Source organism: Pinus tabuliformis, chromosome 9 (assembly GCF_031772625.1).
Source record: "Pinus tabuliformis cultivar Carrire ecotype Pingquan chromosome 9, CPIR1, whole genome shotgun sequence".
In the NCBI taxonomy this organism is placed as follows: Eukaryota; Viridiplantae; Streptophyta; class Pinopsida; order Pinales; family Pinaceae; genus Pinus; species Pinus tabuliformis.
Window position 1 is genome coordinate 1493407179 of NC_142307.1, and position 21897 is coordinate 1493429075.

Genomic DNA, 21897 nt, shown 5'->3' on the forward strand with positions numbered 1-21897 from the left:
AAGTCCCATATAGGATATAGGGTAGTTTAGCAAAGCCTTGGAATTATGGCGGTCGTAACTCTGCGAGGAATTATGATAGGTGGGTGCTGGGTAAATCGGCATGGGGGGTCTTTGCTGCTGAAGTGACTCCCTGGCAGCTCTGTGGGAGAAAACCCTTGGGTTGTATCAATGCAAATGGGTCTGTGTTGTGTCGTATCCTCAATCCTGCAAACTTTTCATTGTACAAGGGGTGGGAACCTCTGGCTGTTACTGGAAATGTTGTTAAAATTTGTTGCGAAACACAAGAGGCCAGCACGAACTATGTCTTAGTTTTACAGAGTGTTTTTGGTCTCTGGATAGGCGAACAGGTTGGTAGTAGAAATCGTTAATTAAGCGGATGGGGGATTATACCACCGAAAAGCACTCAGTGATACATTTCATCAAGTTGTGAGAAGGACACCATGGCTCGTGCAGAATCTTGAACTCGAAGACCTACCTTGTGAGGCTGCGATAGGAAAAATAAAGGAAAATAGGAACAAGGTTAATCCAGTAACCTTGGAGGCGAACTGAGAGGCCACAAGTTGTCTGTTAGCATCATTAATGAAGCTACGCAAGATTACCACAAAGGCACAGTAGAGGAAATTAAGAAATTGATAGAGGAATGGGAGGTGAATATGAACTGCCAGGCAGGATCAATGGAGATCGATGCAGAGGATTGGTGGATCTTAGTGCCCGATCCAGGGAATACAAGAGTCCGAGTGACCCATTTTAAACAAACATTGTTTCTCTACTAGTCAATGAAGGGTATTTTGGGCAAGGCCCTGGAACAAATAGCTTTGAACATGACCACCGCAGTGTAGGCTTTCCCGAACTATACGCAAGACTTCTAGAAGCTCTTGTTCTGAATGCAGAAGCAGGATGGGCGCCTCCAGCGCATTGAAAATCATTTACCTTGCATACTTTGGTCGACTGAACTCCCGGGGTCTACTGCAAAAGATACTGCACTAGTGGAATTTTCTTCAGCAAAGGAAGCATAATAGTTAAAATGATGTCTCTTTCTATAGTTTTTTCATGCGGATAGATTTTACTTTTCCTTGTAATTAAAGTTATGCCAATATGCAAGTAGATAGAAGGATAAGCATAGACATACAATCATATATTTATTTTTTATAAAGACTCAATACTTTTCATTTTTGGATGGCATACCATGTCGTTAGGTGGCCAACAAACATGGTTTCCCATAGTGCAAGTTGAGGTTAGCTAACTATTTTAAAAACTAGTTGTAACTTGTTGTCAAATCAATAGAAAAAATAGGTACTACCACGCTTAACAAAAAAAAATCTTTGCATGAAAAGTAATATAACAACTTCATGAATGCATATCTCCTAAATGATTATAGTCCAACATCTAAAAACAACCAAATAATAAATGTGAGTTCCCCTCTTTTTCGTCCAAGTTTTAGACTCTATAGCGTTCATGAAGCTCAACATCCTCTGATCATATATCCTAAAATGTCGTGACCTAAGATTTCAAAGTTGGATCAAATGATCAATAGGATTTCCCTCACTATGGTCCAGTTTTAGCTTGTAGAACCTCCCCGGACAAAAGTTATTGTAGAAATCCCAACATGACCTCTTCAATGAATGATTTTAGGAGCATCCAAGAAGATTTTTTTCCTATGATCATGTCCCCTAAAATATCACGTTCCAATACATGAGAATTGGACTAGATGATTATCAAAATTTCCCCTCATTAAGGTCCAAGTTTTAACTTCACGGTCCTCCCAAAAGAAATGTTATAGATTAATTTCCAAAATGACCTATTAAATGATGCATTTAGGGAGCCCCACTTCATATGATCATATTTCATAAAATTTTGTGCCCCAAGATCTAAAAGTTGGACCACAGGATTAGTATGATTTACCCTCAATATGTTCCAAGTTCCAACTTTTGGAATATCTCAAAAGAAAATATATAATAGAAATGTCAACATGGCCTATTTACAAAAGAATTTAGGAAGTCTATATTCTTGAATCAATGTTGTTAAAAACTTTAATACATAACAAAAATACAACAAAATAGTATAACAACTACAACCATGATAAATTTGTTGAAGTGTAAATGCATGTACATATAAACTTGCTAAAAATAGAAATTAAATAAGCATTCATGTCACTAAACCATTTATGTAATGAATATTATTAACAAAAAAATAAATATTTGCTTATTGCATCCAAAAATATATTAAAAAGTGAAGTAAGGTGAGCCACATTCCACCCCACCATAGGCTTAGTTGTGCAATAAGTTTAGTTTCCCACCCTTGTGGAAGATATTTATTCCTTGAGAAAAACTTTATTGAGGGGTATTTCACACACTTAAATTCAAACTATATTTTCACACCAAATGTGAAGGTCATTCCCCTTCACACACATGTAATAAAACTCAATGATTATCCTTTCCATCTTTGACTAGGCTTACATTCACAAAAATACCATGAATGTATGCATAGAACAAGGGAGTACTTATCTTATATTTCTAGTCACTTGACCCTCCCCTCTTCATTTCTCTATGATCCACACACAACGAGGACCATTCCTAGTCCTTAGAGCCATCTAGTGCAAGGAAAGGGTCCTATAACATATTGATTTCCTGTCACACAAGTTATCTCCAATTCCCATGCCAATTCAAATTACTTAGTGAGTGAGGGAAAAAATGAAAGATTAATAGAAGAGAGAAAATATTGAAGCTTAAAAACCAGGAATAAGGACCCCTTATTTTTTCCTTTCTCTTATTTTTATAATCACACAATGACCCTTCATCTTCACAACCTTTTAGCTTCCTTCAAATACTAGCTATCACATCAAAGAGAAATATTCACCCAAGGTATATTTTCCCTCTTATGTGAAAATTTCCCTTCCCCAATGCATCATAATTTGTTGGTTGTCTCCTTTCTTAAGCTCTAGAATTTTCTCTAATAACAATAAACATTACATAATATAATACAATTTGACATCATATCATCAATTTTATCGCCCCCATCATGATATGATCTTAACTACATTACGAAATTTGGGGTAATGAAATGGGTTTCACAATCCCCTACCCGTTTAAGGAACATTTTCCTTGGTATTCTATTATCTATAGAACCATTTTATGCAAAAGGAGGGATACACCACTTCCATATTGAAAACATTTTCCATGTCCTTGGTTGCCACTTTCAACAATGTAATTCACTTTTTATGGTCTAGTTACCCTAAATCTTAAAGAATTCCAGCAAGTTCTTGCATGGTTGTTCATTTCTTCATAAGGTTTCCAAAGGGAACAAGTTCATCTCATTGTTTTCATGTACACACCTAATGCATTCACGATTTCGATGAGTATGTACATGGATATTTGAAAACCAGTTCATTTATTTTACCCTTGTTTGCAATCACACACCTTCCAAGTTTAGGCATACCCTTCCCTACCTCTATAGTCCCTTGAGAAATCCATTCCCTGGCAAGGCTTACTCCCATAGGAAGATTCTTAAAACTTATGGAATCTTATAACAAAGATGTCCCTCTGACTTCTTCTAAATAGCACAACACATTTGTCATAACATAACTCACGGTGATCAGTGTATGTCATAGAGTTCCAATGTCACTACAACGTCACCCTGGGATTTTTAGCTTCAGAACCATCATCTATCCTTCTTGGATAAATCATAATCTCACATGTAATACAAGCATATAGTTTCTGTGAGATTAATCATAATAATTTAAGTCAAATTTTCTTCCTTTTTCTTTTCATTTACAAACTTACTTGATATAGGAATGAGATTTCAAATTTATAATATTCTTCTAATGATGTTTAACTCTATCATATGGTATTACTCAACCTTCATTATCATAACAAAGGCCATATCAACTACAATCTATATTTTCAATCATCGAAGTAATGGTAAGTGTTAATACATAAAATATTTTCATTGTAAGATTTATAACATCCCCTCAAGTGATCTTAGAATTATTATACACATAATAATTCAATCACTTTTAGTTGATTTGAAAATAAATTGAAATGAAGCTACCATTTCAATATTTCTTTTCATCAAAATCATTGTAGGCATTGAATAATGCATTCAAACAATTATTTCAAAAACCAATAGGTTAAAATTGAAAGATAAACATATCTAAATTCTTGAGCAATTAGCTTCCACTTTTCCTTAGGGGATTAGATATTTGTGCCAGTCATTCCACTATTCAAAAAGTTGCTTAGAAATATTATAAGTTATTTCTTTTCATCACATTCAATTATGCAATTTATTGTGTCATATAATCATGTGTGGAGTCAATACCCCAAGAATATATGGCATCATGATACATAATATTATTCTCATGACCTACTCATGTCATAGTAACTCATGGCATGCATAAAATATATTCAAGCAATATTTACACATTGAAGGTTTCTTTCCTTTTTCATAACCCACCAAGTATTAATGACAAACTTGCTTTCATATAGTAATAATTACATACAATTTCCATATTAACTAGGAAAAACCAATCCCATAGTTACATAATCCTTACCAAAAAAATATACATTATCGTATAGAATCACTTGTCTTGAGCTTAGAAACCATTGGGACATTACTCATGGACTCATGAACAAAAGTACAATCCCTACATTTTCTTCATACAACTGTAACGTTACTCGAATTTGGAATTCATAGGTAACATTACACATTACCCAAAACCTGGTAGGTTCCACTTTCTATATGTTTACCATTCCAACCATCATATTATTGTCATATATGGAACATATCATCAAAGCACAAATTTCAATTATGGGAAACTCCCTTCTTAAGCCATTTTCACTATCGTGACTTCAATGTTCATATCATTCATATTGACCAAGTCAACCCCTTATTTAATGATCCATTATCCATATCTTTATTCTATTTAAAATTAAAATATTTCCATGTAATAGTTATGGGGTCCCTCCCCTTTGTAGTCTTGTTCATATCGGCTCATATTTTCTCCTAGCCATAGGTTTTTTGCTCTTGTTTTGTTTAATAGTGTTCATTCTTAGGCTTGGCCATGATTTCGTAAATACATTAGCTTATCAAGAGCATAGTATGATAGATAAAAAATATTGAAAACAAACAAGGGTCAAGGTATCAACGTTAACAACCTCGAAGCGGTGGAGTCACATTCCCCTATTATCCCACTAGATAAAAGGTAGTACATCCCCCTTATATAATCAAAAAAATCCCTTGGGTTATGCATCTATCCTTCCAAGGTAACCACCATGGGATGGCCAAGGATGTTTTATATCCATGTGGCTTATAGGAATTTCACCTTCATATGGGGCTCTAGGTACTCTCAATATCCCACACACAAACACTTGTCCCTACACTCCTCCCTCCAGGTTTCTAGCCTTCCACAAGGAAACCTAAGAAGTGTAGTCACAACATTGTCAGAATATGCACATTAACATGCATAGGTTCCATTTGCACTATTCTCTCATCATCACCTTATATTCCTTATCCTTTATTCCATAAGACTACATGCAACAACTTCACTGGCTTCCCAACCATGATATCAAATTCTTCTTGGTTACATGTTCACTATTAACCACTATTAGTTATCTAGATTATGCTATGATAGAGGAAATATTTGAGTATTTATGCATGCACGTCTATTACTGTAAGCACCTGTCATATCTTCACGCATCTGACATATTATTATTTAATATATATCCAATGGACATGCATCTATTAACTATTTCATTTCTTATAATTTATCATTCATATGGTATTACTAATCAACATATGACAACTTTTCAAAAAGTTAATGAAAAATATTAAAACTATCCAAAGATAAGTTAAGATACCCCCCCTCATAGTTATGGATACATCACTCAACAATAAACATTTGTAATTCTACTCATATACTCTAGGGAATCAATTCATCATTGTTCATATGTATCTTACATGTTTATATTGCCTCATCAAACTCATTTTAGTCTGTAAACAACATCATTATATCCACCTATACATCAAAATAAAAAAAAACATATAAATACGCATGTATACATAACTATATCATTTCATTTTTTCTTGAGGCCATTCAGGTTTAGTGTTGAACCTTATCTTTGATTCCACTTTGTAACATATCTAGTTCTCTAAATTACTTGTAGAAGTTACATGGTACCAACAAATTAATTTCCTTTTACAAGCATGAAAATAAGCTTTGATACCACTTTTTCATATGCCCCTACTAAATTTATCCTAGCTACACTTGCCAAAAATTGATTTTCATCTCTCATATAACTTCTCACACACTTTACTGTAAACCTTTCTTCAAATACTTTGTATTCCACCAATTAAGTAGTATTTTATTATGTATATTTTGTCAAAAGTTTTGTATGAAATTAATTATAAAACTTTTTTTTGATTCCACTTGTAACTTAATAACTGAAATATACTAATCAATCATGCAACTTTTAATTTATTTCTTTGAGGTATTTTATCAAATAGTTTGTATACAAATTGTAATAAAACACATTCCTTCAAATGATTTGCATGCAAATAAGAATGGATCAGCTATAACAACACCATCATACAACAATGCTAACATACAATAATACAATCCCCATACACAAAACAAAATTTCATTGGGGTATTTCATCAAACGGTTTGTATGCAATGAATCATTAAACCATTTAGTCATTTCTTCGAACACTTTGCATAAAAAATAATATAGTAATTTCCATAGGGAATATATCCTATACTATAGCATTACAATCTTTGAAAATTGAACCAAATGGTTAGCGGGAGTTTCATTGACTATGATCCAATTTTTAGCTAATGGAACCTCCCAGACTAAATGTTATAGTAGAATTTCCAACATGACCTGCTTGATACCCCCAAGGGATAACTCACTTGGTCGAGTTCCTGTTGCTAAGTACCTCGCTTTTTGGGAGGTCACGAGGTCAAATATCCTCGAATCCCTTGCAGTTATCCCTTGCTAGTTTGGCCGATGGGTAGATCCCTTCAGGTTGATCTACTTGGATTTTCCCATGGATGTAACAACCACTCAATGTCCATGAAACACCCTTAAATACATGACTTTCTTGATGTGTGATTTTATGAGAATTAAGGAAGCTTGAATTCCTCTAATCGTATCTCCTAAAATATCATGACACAAAATCTGTAAGTTTTACCAAATGATAAGCTGGATTTTTCCAACTATGTTCCAAGTTTGATCTTCTAGAACCTCCCAAAAGTAAAGATATAGAAAAAATTCCAATATGACCTATTTGATGCATTATTTTAGGAGCATCCAAGAAGCTCAAATTCCTCTAATCATATATCATAAAATATTGCAGCCCAAGGTCCAGAATTTAAATTAGATGACAAGTGTGAATTCCCATAACTATGGTCCAAGCTTCAACTTTTGGAACGTACCCAAAGAAAAGTTACAGGAAAAATGCTAACATGACCTATTTAAAGATGCCTATAGGAATTCTAACTTCCTCTTATATTATTTCCTAAAGTTTTGCGATCGAAGATATAAAAATTAGACAAAATGATCAATAGTATTCCCCCTCACTATGGTCCAAGTTTTAGTTTCTGGAACCTCCTAGAAAAATAGTTATATCATAAATTCTAACATGACCTATTTAAAGAAGAATTTAGGAAGTGTATTCTCCTCATCCAACAATGTTACAAAATTTAATACATATAGAAAGATACCTCCAAATAGTATAACATATAAAACCATGATAAATTTGATGATGGGAAAATGCATGTACATATAAGCTTTCTAAAAAGAGAAATTAAATAATCATTCATGTCACTATACCATGTAGGCCAAAAATATTATTAACAAATAAATAAATATTTATCTATTGCAGCTAGAAAAATGTTAGAAAATAAAGTAGGGTGAGCCACATTGTACCCCACCATAGGTTTAGTTGTGCTGTAAAGTTTCTCATAGTTGGCCACCCTTGTTCTAGATATTGATTCCTTGAGGAGAATTTCACAAAGGGGTGTTTCACACACTGAAATTCAGACCTTATTTAACATGAAAAGTGAAGGTCATTCTCCTTGACACACATGGAAGAAAATGTAGTGATTAACCTTTCCATCTTTGAATATTCTAACATTCACAAAATACCATGCAGGTATACCCAAAATAACATTGTCCTTCTTTGATATCTGCAGTCCCTTGACCATAACCTCTCTAGTCCTCTGTATACCACACAAAATTAGGACAATTTCCAACCCTCAAAACCATGTATCATAAAGAAAGATGACTACAACACATTCATTTCCTCTAACACAAGTTGCCACCAATTTTGATGCCAATTGTAATTTCTATGAGGGAGAGGGAAAAATGAGCGAGTAATAGAAAAGAAAAAATATAGAAACTTATAAACCAAGAAGAAGAACTCTGTGTTTACTCCTCCCTCTTATTTTTATAATCATACATTGACCCTTCATATTCCAAACCTTTCTGCTTCTTGGAAATACTAACCATTACAACGAATGGAAATATTGACCAAAGGTATATTTTTTTTGTTAAGTCAATTTACCCCTCCTAAAGGAACCATAATTTATTGGTTCCCCCATTTCTTCCCCTCTAGCATTTTTATTAATAAAAATAAACATCACATCATATAATAGATATTGAAATCATAATACCCTGATCAGAACCTCAGAATTATATGTTCATAATTACATTACAAAATTTGGGATAATGATAAGGGTGTCACACACAAGTGAAGGTAGTTTTATTTCTTTTGAGAATTTTAGTTTTAAAATGATAAGCAATAAATTTATAATCCTAAGTGACATGTTTAACACTAATCAATTGAAGTGAAATAATGACCTGAATATAGTTTACATATACAAAAGAAACACTAAAGATTCAATTAAGGTTTATTTTTAGAAAATTATTCAAACTTGATAATTGTTGCTAAATAATTTGCAATCATTTCATACATTAGCCTAAATGTATTCAAAATATTTGTACTCATGGGTTTGAATATAGTTTACATATACAAAAGAAACACTAAAGATTCAATTAAGGTTTATTTTTAGAAAATTATTCAAACTTGATAATTGTTGCTAAATAATTTGCAATCATTTCATACATTAGCCTAAATGTATTCAAAATATTTGTACTCATGGATTTGAATATAGTTTACATATACAAAAGAAACACTAAAGATTCAATTAAGGTTTATTTTTAGAAAATTATTCAAACTTGATAATTGTTGCTAAATAATTTGCAATCATTTCATACATTAGCCTAAATGTATTCAAAATATTTGTACTCATGGGTTTGAAGACATGATAGATGATTATATTATATGAAATACCCTCTTTCATAACTAAAGTGTTAAATTTTACAGAAATGATAATGGTCCTTATTCATATTAAAAGCCCTTAATATTATTTCATTAAATGAAAATAAACCCATTATAAAAAATATAAAAAACAATATAATTTTTATAATGGATTAGAATTTATATCTTAAAAGGGTGTATGAATCCCACACATATCACAAGTTATTCTCACAAAAAGATAGGTTTCTACATTCAATATCATGGAATTTTATGTTAAAACATAGAAATCCTAAAAAAATGGAGTCTAATCTTTGTCATCAAATTTATAAAATTTACTTACAATAATAAAGCACTACATAAATCATATCATTTAATTTTTACAAATGGTGAGAAAAACATTTAATCGAAAAACATAACCATAATGACCACTCCTCTTTCAGCTAAGGTTATGGAATGGTTTTAGAAAAGAAGATTAATTTTTTTATTAGTTTCTTCTTTTTACGAAAACAAGATTTATATTATTTCAACAAACGGGGCTACTCAAAACCTATAAGCATTACATTTATGGTAGTTTCAAAACTATATAATAATTAAGTATAATTCTAAATATATGATTATATGCTCTAGTGTCCCATTTAAGCAACAATTCCATGCTTTTATATAGATAGATTTCTTTAGAAATATAGATAAAATTCATACAATTCGAAAATACATACAAAGAATTCATCATTTGGCACTCCCTTGAATTCCCACCTCCTTTTAATCGTCGAAGCTTTGTCTCTTGATCTCCATTGGATATGTACTTTGTTGAACATAGTCATCCTTTCCAAGAACTACACAAAGAGTTATGAGAATTAATGTCATGTTGAACATCATGTTGCCATTGATGCCAATTTTAGGGAGTGTCCTCAGTGGATACATGACTGTAAAGGTTATGGGTAGTCATTTAGTAGTTACATGGTCTCAACATGCTTAACACACTGAGAAGGATCAATACCAATTAATGAAATTTGGTGTTTCCATGGAATGAAATTTTGCATTTCCACAATGTGCCTACACTAACCAAAGTTTGGTGTTTATACAAGAATATGCATGGTGCTGGTATATGAAAATGAAGGTGTTATAATAGTATAAAGGCCCACAGAGTGCAATATATAAAATAATTTAAGAACTTTAAAACCAAATAAAATTACGTTTTTGTGAAAATTTGTCTCCATCATCTCACCCACTAATTTATGATTAACCATGATTAAACCGTATTAGTAGTGTCTAACATATTTAGCATGCTAATGAATACTAGTACTGAATGGGACCATAACAAGGTACTATGCGTCGAACATCATATGGTTGTGCTATGGCATGGCAAGGAGGAAACATAGCACTTCCATGTAAATGAAAAGTGGCAGATATTATGACGTTGTAGAATATGTAAATGAAAATTGGCAAGAAGAAATTGAACTTTTGGATAGCCCACGGGGCTTTTGTGAGTGACACGTGGTAGTGTCAAAGGTTGACATATGGAAGATGACATGGAAGATGTAACATGTGGCAGATAGTGATTGGTCCATGATACTAGTTTAATGTGGCAAGTCCAAAGATATGGAAACTTGCACTAGGACCATGTTTGGTAATGTTTTCATGTCTATTTAGTTTTGACTGAGAATCCAAAAATATAAGGTTATGGGAAAAAATGTAATGACGCAAGGTGTTAGCCCTTGTGAGCCTTGTGCAAGGGTTCTAGGGTAATGTAATGGATTAATGATAGAGAAATTTAGTATGGAATGTCCTAATGTGATAGAGTAGCCACTAAAAATAATAGATTATGAATTTTTTTTTGCGAAAATCTCATCCGTCAGTAGGCACTACGGTACTAGAGTATCAAAATGAATGAAAAGTTACAACCTCTTGTATGTATTCTTTCAATGAGATGGGAAAAATGACATCAAAATGTGGAGTCCGTGAATTAACATCTGTCTACTTAGTCCATTAATCATAGTAGTACTAGGGAATTTGAGAGTGGAGGATATCAGAACTCAAATATTTGGTATGGAAAATCAATGTTCCAAGTGTCCTAGTTTCTCCAAAGGACATGCTAAGAGAGAATGGTCAAGTTAAAAGGGATCAAATGTTTTGTTTCATGTGGTTGTATGGAACATAGATAAAACGTAAAAGGAGAATTATATAGGTAAAATTAAGCACATTGGCTCAAAAAATTTCTAAGTCAAGAGAAAAGGGAAAATTAAAGGGTGTCATCATAAATAAATATGAATGAAGTGTTAAATAAAAATAAACTAGAAGGAACAATGCGAAAAAATTGTGCGTGGGCAGGGGGGTGAACACTATGTGATATACATGCCACCAAAGAGAAGTTCAAAGTAGAGCGTATTGTTGTGCAAGGTATGATAGGTATGTGAGTTAACCAAGAAATAACAAATCACTATTGTAGTAAAGAGAAAAGGAGGAAGATTGAATACCACGGAGTCTAAATTAGTAGGATTAACAAAAAATTTGTATATATAATTTGAGAATGTGAAGAAAATGGGATATAGGAGGAAGAATAAATTGGACGAGTAATATGAGGGGATTGGTGTCTCCAAAATTGGTTCTTGAAAATTAGAGGAGATTAGTGTCTCCAACGAGTTAGTGCTTGCAAATTACAGGGGATTATTATCCCTTGTAGGTGGATTCCAACAAAGATTGTAGTAATATCTTGGTGCCTACATAAATCAATTAATTAAAATTTTTGTGTTTTCCTCCAAAATGGGTTTCCACATATATCTTGTGTTCAATGTTCTCATGCGATTGGTGTCTTTCTGTGATTGAATAATTTAAGTTGTGTGAAATTATATTATATCGATTCATCGCCGCCCCCTCTCCCCACCCTTATTAGTAAAATTGTGAATTAAATAATTGGTATCTGATTGGGTTCCTTCAAAGAAAATTTAGCCACTATAAGGTAGATATTAAAGGGAGCAATGGCAAGTCAGGATGGATCCCTTTTAAATAGAACACCACACTCTCATTGAAACAAAAAAAACATATAAAACAAGAGAGACACAAATATACGTGGTTCACCCAATTTGGGCTACGTCCATGGAGAAATAGCCAGTCCTTCCTTATTTTATTATCCAACAAACTAAAGACATACAACCTACAAAAAACCCGTTGTAATTCCCTCTTCGATCTCACACAATCTCCTCTCTCTTTCTCAGTCAAAATAAATATCTACATAGACGCAATACAATTCCCTCATATATAGCAAGGGGTTTCATTCTAGGGAAAAAACCCCTAAATTAAACATAACTTCTACCGTCAGATCTCTGCCTAATGAACGGCCCAGATTGACTATGAAATTACAACATTTTACAAGGCAATTTTACATCTATTTTTAGCTTCGAGGGTGCTGCCCCCGATCCCCCACCAGTGGGGGGGGGGCTCATAAATATCGATGCCGCCCCCTCTAGACCCCCCTTGTGGCACAAATATTATGGGCGGCATTGGTGCTACATGCGAACTGGGGTCCAATGCGGTGATACCTCTAAATAAAGAAGATAATCAGGCTCCACACCCAACAATCTCCCACTTGGAGACTAATTATAGCAACTCCACTACTCCTTCATTTGCTAGAAAATGACTCCACCTTGGACATGGTTGTTTCTCATCTTCATCATCATACTTGAAGACTAATTGCAACCGAGCACAATCTCAATTTCTCCCTAGTTACAACTTTTGTTAACATATCTGTAGGATTCTGGCTAGTGTATATCTTTTCCAACTTCAACTGTCCTTCTTCCAATACTAACCATATGAAATGATACTTGAGTTGTATATGTTTTGTCTTGGAATGAAATGAAGAGTTATTTACAAGATGTATGACACTCTGGCTGTCACTGTATAACCTGCCCAACTCCTGCTTCTTACCTAATTCATCTAGAAACCTTTGTAACCAAATCATTTCTTTACTAGCCTCTGTAGCAGCAACATACTCTGCTTCTGTTGTTGAGAGTGCAACAACACTTTGCTATTTTGAAACCCAACTGACATTTTTTCGACCTATAGTAAACACATACCCTATTGTCCTCCTGATGTTATCTCTATCACCTACCATATCTGTATCAAGATATCCCTGTAGAGTAATGTTTGAACCACCAAATCATAATGCTTGATTTGTGGTACCTCTCAAATACCTGAAAATCCACTTCACCGCCATCCAATGTTATTTTATTGGATTGTTCATTTACCCGCTTACAACTCCCACTACATGTGCAATATCAGGCCTCGTGTATACCATTTCATACATTAAGCTTCCAATTGCTGATGCATATGAAACTTTAGACATATATGAAATTTCTTCCTGAGTCTTGGGACACACATCCTTACTTAGTTTGAAATGGCTAGCCAAAGGTATACTAATTGGTTTTGCATTCTGCATATTAAATCTTTTCAACACCTTTTCTATGTACTCACTCTCAAACAATGCTAATTTTTTATTCTTCCTGTCTCTAGTTATTCTCATACCAAGGATTTGTTTTGCAACACCCAAATCCTTCATTGCAAATGAGTTTGCCAATTTTCTTTTGAGCACATTTATTTCCTGCATGTTAGAACCTGCAACAAGAATGTCATCTACATATAATAACAATATAACATAGCGTCCATCAGTTTTCCTTTTGAGATAAAGACAATGATCAGAGTGGCATCTAGTATAACCTTGTTCAGACATAAACCTGTCAAATTTTAGATACCACTATCTTGGAGCCTGTTTTAAGCCATGCAAGCTCTTCTTCAACTTGCACACTACTTTCTCCTTCCCTTTTACCTCATATCCTTATGGCTGCTGCATATATCTCTCTTCCCCCAAATCCCCATGGAGAAAGGTTGTCTTTACATCTAGCTCCTCAAGACGCAAATCTTTAGCTGCTACTAGACTTAAAATAGTTATGATTGAAGCCATTTTAACAACAGGAGAAAATATCTCATCAAAGTATATACCCTTTTTCTGTGCAAACCCCTTCACCACAAGTCTAGCTTTATACCTTTTCCTACCTCCATCTAATTCCTTCAACCTATAAACCCATTTATCCTATAATGTTGTTTTACATGCAAGAAACCTAATTAAGTCCCAAGTCTGGTTATGTGCTAAGGAGTCCATCTCTTCTTTCATGGCTTGTTCCCACTTCTTCCTAGTTTCTACCTGCACTGCTTCTTCATAACATTCTGGTTCACCAGAATCATTCAACAATACATAATATAATGAAGGAGAATATCATTCAGGGGGTCTACTTATCCTAGTAGATCTTCTAACACCACTTTCAGGTGTTTGAGGTGCATGTTGATTTTGTGGTTGTTGTATTTGTTCTCGTTGTTGATCATTATGATTTTTAGGCACCTTCACTTTTTCTGTGATCTCATCAAGCACTATGTATTCTCTGTTTCCTTTTTCCTGTTTCTTTTCCTGCAACTGATCCTTATACAAAACCTTTTCATTGAATACAACATCTCTGCTCCTAATGATTTTGTGCTTTTCATAATCATAAAAGCGATAACCAAAATCATTAACACCATATCCAATAAAGGTACATTTCTTTTATTTTGCCTCAAGATTTGTTCTATTTTTTTATTAATGTGAACAAAGGCTTCACAACCAAAAGTCTTTAAAAATGAGTAGTTTACATTTTTACCTGTCCATGCTTCCTCTGGAATACCACCATCCAAGGAACTTGAAGGCCCTCTGTTTATTAGATAAACAACAGTATCTACAACATCTGCCCAAAATTGTAAAGGTAATCCTGCATGCAATCTCATGCACCTTGCACGCTCCATGATTGTCTTGTTCATCCTTTCTGACACACCATTTTCTTGTGGTGTTCCTAGATCTTTCCTCTCTCTGCAAATTTCGTTCTCTGCATAGTACCTATCAAACTCTTTGCTACAATATTCACTTCCATTGTCTGATCTGAGACACTTCAACCTTTTTCCTGTCTCATTTTCAACCAAAACTTTCCATTTCTTAAAAGTATCAAATACATCAGATTTATTTCGAACAAAATAAATCCAGGTTTTTCTAGTTGCATCATCAGTAAAAGTAACATAATAGTGAGAACCACCAAGAGATGATACTTGAGTAGGTCCCCATACATTTGTATGCACAAGTTCTAATTTTTCGCTCTTCTTTTCTTTCCCAACATTGAGGAATCTGACTCTCTTTTGTTTTCCATAAACACAATTCTCACAAAATTTTAAATCAACATCCTTCAAACCTGGCAACAAATTTCTTGAGTGAAGAATCTGCATCCCCTTCTCACTCATGTTCCCAAGCCTATGATGCCACAATGTTGTATCTTCTCCTGTAGAGGTTGAAGCATTAACAAAATTAGAAATACCATTGCATAAATACAATGTACCAACCTTTTCTCCTTTTTCTATTACCAGGGCTCCTTTAGTGACCTTCCAATTTTTATCCGTAAAAGTAGCTACGCAGCCTTCACCTCCTAACTTCCCTGTTGAAATTAGATTTTTCTTCAGATCTGGAACATGTCTTACCTCCTTTAATAGCCATTTATTTCCATTCTGCTATTTTATGAAAAACGCACCCATTCCAAGGATTTTACAGGGTTATCATCACCCAATCGAACCTGTCCAAAATATCCTTGAACATAATCATGAAAATGTTTCCTATTAGGTGTGCCATGGAATGAGGCCCTTGAATCTACCACCTAGGCATCAATAATATTTTCAAATGAAAGAATCAAAGCATCTTGCAACACATCATGTGTCACATTCACTTCATGATTGTTTTCTTGCTGCGCGTCTCCTTCTTTTCCCTTCTGAGACTTGCAGTCTTTCTTCAGGTGTCCTTTCTTCCCACATTTCCAACACACTATCCCCGATTTGGACTTGGATCTACCTTTCCTTGACTTACTGCGATATCCTGGGCTCTTTCCTCTTTCCATTTTCCTTCCCCTAGTCTTTGCAGTCAAATCATTACCTAATGTCTTGTCGGAGCTTTTTTGTCACATTTCCTCACTAAGGATTGCACCAACAACATCATCAAACTTTAAGGTACTAGATCCAAAGACATAGTTACTAATGGCCATAACTAAACCATTCCAACTTTCTCGCAATGAGCACATAAATAACATAATCCTAACTTCATCATCAAAAGTTACCCCTACAAAACTTAACTAACTGGTAACTGTATTAAATTCATTTAAATGATCAGCAACAAGTCCACCTTCTAACATTTTCATATTAATAAATGCTTCATAAGAAATATCATATTTGAGGTCGAGGGCTTTTCATATAGTTTGTCCAATGCCGAAATTAAACCCTCTATTGTCATTTCCTTTGAAATATTAAATGCTACTGATGCCTCTAGGAACAACCATATTGTTCCAAGTGCCTTTCTATCAAGAATATCCCATTATGTGTCTGTCATACTTGTCGGCTTCTTTTCCATTCCGCTCAATGGTTGGTACAACTCTTTTTGGTACAAATAATCTTCCATTTGCATCTTCCACAGCTGGTAGTTTTGGCCGTTAAATTTTTTGACCCTAAACCTACCATCTTCCACCATTACTCCCACTCGAACCAGTAACCCATCTCTCCTACGATTTTATCAGACAAATAGACCTTCATCTCTAATACCAGTTGTTAGAAAATTATTATTATAGAGCAATGGAACACATAAAATATATTGCAGAAATATAAACACAGAAAACACATAAAACAAGAGAGACACAGATATACGTGGTTCACCCAATATGGGCTACGTCCATGGAGAAACAGCTAGTCCTTCCTTTTTATATTATCTAACAAACTGAAGAGATACAACCTACAACAGATCCGATGTAATTCCCTCTTTTCTCTCACACAATCTCCTTTCTCTTTCTCACTCAGAATACATATCGACATAGACGCAATACAATTCACTCATATATAGCGAGGGGTTGCCTTCTAGGGCAAAAAACCCAAAATGAAACATAACTTCTACCGTCAAATATCCACCTAATGAACGACCTAGATTGACTACGAAATTACAACATTTTACAAGGAAATTTTACATCTATTTTTAGCTTTGGGAGCGCTGCCCCCGATCCCCCGCCAGGGAGGGGGGCTACTAAAGATCGCTACCACCCCGCCCCCTCCCCTAGAGCCCTCTTGCAGCACAAAATATTAAGGGCGGCATTGCCACCACATTATGAACTAGGGTCCAATGCAGTGATAGCACTGAATAAAGAAGATAATCAGGCTCCACACCCAACAATTAGAAAATGAAATTGTAGGACAATACATTGAGTCTCACATTGTTTCAAATAGGATATATAGCATTCACATCTGGTTAAATCTTTGTTAAAGTTAGGATAGCCCATAGGTCCTCATTTCCTTTGATCCTTAGTTAAACATTCCCATATTAGTTGTGAAGCTAGTAAAGCATTTAGCCTAAGATAGTTCATTTTGTTTATATGTTCAAAGAACTTATTTTGATGAGTCCATCTAAGGAAACCAAACCTATTTAAATAAACTCCCATGTTCCCTAAGTATCCTTGGTGGAGAATAATTCTCACCTAGGAAATAAGGTAAGAGCATTTTTCTTGCATAAATTTTACAAGAAGTCCATAAAATATTTACAATAGTGACTGTGTAAAAATGACCTGGGACAGATTTGGACAAAAATCTATCCAGTTCTCCCAAAGAACGGTCACAAACCCAAATAAATCTCAAACTCTAATGGTTGATCATCTCCCATGGAAGCCCTATCAGTAGATGTTTTATGCTTCTGTAAACGTGTACTGTAGATGTGTTGCTGATTATATGTGCAGATGGAGCTGCATATATAATTATGTTATGCTGATGGATTGTCTGGGTGCAATTTTTTTATAAAATTTCCACACCACCACAGTAAGACAATCTACCGAAGCGATTATGTATTGCTATGAAGTAGATGCAATGTTTCGTTTATATGTTTGTTGGTTATCAATACCAAAATGATGAACTATTTCAAAAAAATGTGTTAGGTTCGAAATGAAACACACACCTGTTTGGTTTTGTTTGTTGTTTCTAGCTTGTTGCAAGTATAGGCATAGGCTTTCAGGTGAAGAGGGAAGCTTATCAACAGGTACCTTGTAATACCTTTCCAATTCCTAATACGTTGGTGAAGATATTTTTTCGAAAAGAACTGGAGCTTTGTCCTGAGGCATAGCAGAAACAATCCTACAAAACATAAACAATTAACCTGAGCCTTGAATATTGCAAACATTGTTTTTTGATTCATTGATATTATCTTCCATAAAATATTTACAATCCTACAAAACATAGACAATTAACCTGAGCCTTGAATATTCCAAACATTTTTTAAATAAGCCACATAAAAAACCCACAACCAGGAAACGAACAACTCCGAGCCCCCCATTTCGTTGCACAAGAAGATGAACCTAGGTAGAAGCCCACATTCCACTCTATCTCTAAGGCCTCAATGTGTATGTTTTATTTCTAGTTTGATCATACCATATGATTTAGTGGCTTGGGGCCAAGGTATAACCAAGCGTAGCCTATTTTTCCTATGTTAAGATTTAGTGAGCCTAGACAGAATGCTACACAGACTCCAATTTGATGATTTCTCCACTGAATTAACTGACAGCGTGTAAATAATTTGACCATGACTTGTCACTTGGTAAAATAAAATCATATCAGATACATTAATTAACTCCAACCATGACATGTTATAAACATAGTTACTCTTTAGCAGATAGAGAGATGCACATTGGAATTAGAAGAACAAGTAAAAACAATGTACAGTGGAATTAGAACAAGTAAAAACAGAGCTCCCACAAACTAAAACGAATCACAGAGTTTTAGAGGATGGAAAGTCCTTCAATCTCTTTCCTCATTTTTTTCTTTTTTTTTTCAAACAGTAAAAAATTTAAAGACTGTCTAATACTTTCGAGTGCCAAAAATATGCATTCATGCCACCCAGAGATGTAAAGTTGAGAATTTGAAATCGGCAGTTACCTCTGCATGCATTCAAGTGGCATCAATAGCTTTTGTAGACATTATAGTAATTCTTGCTAACATAACATAGTTGTTAAAACTGTTACAACTCTTTACACTATAAATTCTATACATAAACTTTGACAAAAGCAATAAATGTTGTTGAAACAGGACAAGAAAACACTCCATACAGCTGAGTTACGGGTTCTTAGGAACAACAACGCATATAATCAAAATGGAACAATGGTTGACAATAGTAAATGTAGAAAACAAGAAGCAAAGACGGATGGTAGAATGAATGAGTGCCGACAGAAAGCTCAACAACATGAAAAGGGAAATATGGAGGTAAATTAACTAACCTAACATGCGGAACGCTACAAATCTTCCTAGGGCTACTATGTGAAGGCTGCAAATACTGCTAGTACTAATATGAGAAGGTTGAAAATACTGCAAATACTGATATGAGATGAGAAATGAGAACAACAACCCCATAATGTATACCATAACCTAATAACTACCACCATAACTAGTTCTGATGTAGAGGCCGCCAGATTCGGATGCAGGGAAAAACTGCCAACTGATTAATCCTCATTTTGGGCCTCCTCATCCTCCTGGACCTCCTCATCGTCATGCAGCCAAGAAGAAGCCATTCTCCCCCCATCCTCCGTGACCCTCTTGATCCTCCTACAACAAAGGTATTTGCCCCCACCCTCCTCTGCACTTCCCCCACCCTCCTCTGTAGCAAACGCGGCTATCCGCATGTACATGATGGACCGGTTGGGTAGACGGACGAGTTGGGTAAGGTAACATAACGAAAAACGACAATTAATTAATTTTTTAATTAACTAATTAAGTAATTAACTTAAGAGTTTTTTTAATGTTTTTTAAAATTTTCTAATTAACTTGGACTGCGGATCTTTCTTGAATTGTCTAACAATGGATCTAACAGTTAACATTAGGACAGAAAGGCATTTGGGGAAGTTCATTAAGAGGGGAATGCCTTACAGCGTAATTATAATATAAATTATCATTAATTATATTTTTTTCTTTATGTTAGAAAATAAAACAATAATTCAAAACATGTCTTTTTCCATTTTCTCAAAATAAATAAAAGTCATAAAATTTATAAAATTTATAAAATAAGTCTTTCCAGGGGTATTACACCTAACCTACGAGATAACATTATGTTATATCCAATTGTTTATAGGTGTTACCCATTCATTAACATTTTATAGTATATAACTATAATACTAGTATGCATCGATGTCTTCTAGTAGATATCTATTATGATCTCACAAGATGGGAGGTATAAAATAACCTGGAATTAAAGAAGATAAACAACTAGAAAGTATTAACGAATCTATAATATTAAAGAAGCATTAGCTATTACAAATGGATATGTGGTTAACTATTTATGGAAAGATAAGCCATGAATAAAAGGGGATAAACTCTAATATGAAGCATAATAGAAACAATGAGATCTAAAATTTTATTGAGAGTCCAATGGATAATTCATATATAAGAAACTCAAATTACTCAAAATGCCTTAAATTTAATAGTCTATATAAATTTGTTGATGAAATATTCATAATAGTTAAACTGAGTATAGAAGGCCCAATTTAAAAATTAAATGTATTTTTAAAGTTGAGTTTCATAAACTCAAGTCAACCACAAGTAAGCATCAATTACAAAAATGAAAATGAGTATTAATAAAAGAAAAAATTAGTTAAAATGAAATAAATTAACCAAACATGAAGTTTCCCGAATTGCAGTATAGTACAATAGCTTAACAACAATAAAGTGCACCAAGTTATGGTCCACGAAGGGAGACAAAGTATCTCTTGCCATAACAAGCCAATTACAATGGAAGGAAACCCTACCATGAGAAGGAAAAGGATTAATGGGAACCTAGTACTTGGAACAAAATTTGTATAGCACCAGTAAAAAAAGTTAATATTGGATAAACATATGATAGGGTTGAAGGTCGAACTTATAGCAAACAGAAAATAATTCTATAGTTAGTAAGTAATTTCAAGGTTTACATTAAAGCCCCAAAACAGAGAAAACCAAAAGAGTAGGGTTATGAAATTACGGGCTAGTTCACTTAGCTACTATAACTACCATGGCCTATTCATAAAACTATTACAATCAATAGTCTAATAATAATAAAAAAAGGAGGAGGAAACCGGTACTCGAATAGAAAACATAATATATCTAACTGCAACGAAATTATACGGGAGGAGGAAACCTAAGAATTAAAGTTATTGAGTACTCGAATAGAAAACATAATATATCTAACTGCAATGAAATTATACTTGATGGCAAGCATCAAGGTTCTGTTCCATATCATGGGCGAATAATATATGTATGCTTCTTGTAAAAAAATGACACGAAAGCCAATGCAAAATATCAAGTACTCCGTGACAAATGTGGGTTTCTGCAACCCAAAAAACGATATATTAAAATCATAGTACAAAAACTCCTTTGATAAATAAGTATAGCTAGTAATCGAAGGCAATTAAAACACAAATAGAAGTTCAATTTATAGTGTATCTAGATGGTAGTTCCAGAACCACCTTTTAAGTCAATGGGA